Source organism: Vollenhovia emeryi, unplaced genomic scaffold, assembly GCF_000949405.1.
Source record: "Vollenhovia emeryi isolate VEMERY1.0 unplaced genomic scaffold, V.emery_V1.0 DF942171.1, whole genome shotgun sequence".
Lineage (NCBI taxonomy): Eukaryota > Metazoa > Arthropoda > Insecta > Hymenoptera > Formicidae > Vollenhovia > Vollenhovia emeryi.
The window spans coordinates 1-1,681 of record NW_011964195.1 but is presented as its reverse complement, the minus strand read 5'-3'; the positions used below and the strand labels follow the sequence as shown (position 1 = coordinate 1,681).

At 34.8% G+C, this 1,681-nt stretch overlaps 1 pseudogene; it reads right to left on the bottom strand.

Moving 5' to 3' along the window:
- Nucleotides 1-530: 530 nt before the first annotated feature.
- On the bottom strand, nucleotides 531-866 carry LOC105569861 (annotated as a pseudogene).
- Nucleotides 867-1,681: the final 815 nt, after the last annotated feature.

The following is a 1,681-nucleotide window of genomic DNA, read 5'->3' as shown; positions in this document are numbered from 1 at the left end:
CCTTGTTAAATATTTTGAATTTTTTTCGTTGCAATCTTTTCTTCAAAATTTTATTTTGTCGCTTAGTTTCTTTTAGAATATTTCTTGTTAATTTTAAAGTTGTCTTCAACACCTTCATATCTTTTTCACATTTTTCATGGATTGCAGTGTCTCGTAATACATCACTTGCTTCATCATTAGTTGTCACGTCCTCAACGCTATTATTATTATCATTATTAACATTAATGCAAGAACTAGTGCACTTTGTTATTGTGTTCTGCTCGTTGTCACCTATTAATATTTATTTAAATTCAAGTTAATTACAGTACAGTAACATATGTGTTAAAGAATCCATTTAATTTGCATGACTTTCTTAGATCTACCCAGTGAGAAATGATTCGTCGATCGACGTCGGAATGATGTCGAATCGACGTCAATTCGACGGTGTCGATGTCGATTCGACGTTGATCGACGAATCATTTCTCACTGGGTATGTACTTACGAGATTCTATCTCCACAGGCCTAGAAGATGTATTTTCTGCTATCGACTGCTATTCATTCTCTATTGTATGTACCTCTAATAAATTTGGTATCGCATGGACGAAGCAGTTTTTTCCCAACTGCCCGTTTGTTTTCAAACTGATCCTCGCCAAAATGTACCTGCACAATTTACATAATAATTATTACAGTAATATATTATTTCACACGTAATTATAATTCATTAACTATACCTCACAAATGTCAGCTCTTGCCGGTAATGTTTCTTTCCCAATTAATTTAAGCCATTCTAATCGTCGTTTATTACTCTTATTGCCTGCTGGCACACGAAATAGACGAAAACCTTTTTCGCCACGGTTTTTACATCCTTCAACGCAGCAACTTGGCATTTTTCAATATTTTTCACACAATGTTTTCGCTTTTACGCTTTTATGACGGAATGCGGTTAGGACAATTGTACTTTACGAGTAGTTAGACTATGAAAGTGTGCACTATGTACACTTTCCGACGCCATATTGACGCCAAATCCTTATACATTGGTGGAATGAATTGCGGTACTTTATATATCTAGTGACTTTAGCTGCGGATAGATTTGCCCATGCGGAGTGGTCTAGGGACTGGCGGCTCGTTGCGGATGCGCCTTACATGTGGAGGCGCCTTGCTCCTCTGCTCTCGCTCCGCCATCTTGAAGTCTATCGTCCCCCGGGAGAAATGTAAGATCGGATAGACATCTATCAGACGTCGGAGCAGTCTAGTCTAAAATAATGTCTAGAAATATTTAAATTAGATGCAATGTGATTTTGTGTTATTTGTGTTTTTTCATACATAGTGTACACAATAGTGGTGAATTATTAATGAAAAATTCTTTTTAAACTGCAAGTTACTTCTCGACATCTAATAGACATCTAATAGACCTATAGATAAACTTCTATTGACGCAGTGAGTAATAAAATGATCGAATCGATGTCTTTTGATGCATTTAACATCAATTTGATGTCGATTTGAATGAAAATGAATGATTTTGATGTTAAATGCGCATAAGCGCTATAAAACAAATTAACGGAGGTAATTTACACAGCTATACGCTAATTTACACATTTATTATATGATATATTATAATTTTTTGAACGTATCGATTGGCTGCAAAATAGAAATATTAATTCTTGATCTTCTTATAGTAGTTTTATATTCTGCAATTATAATC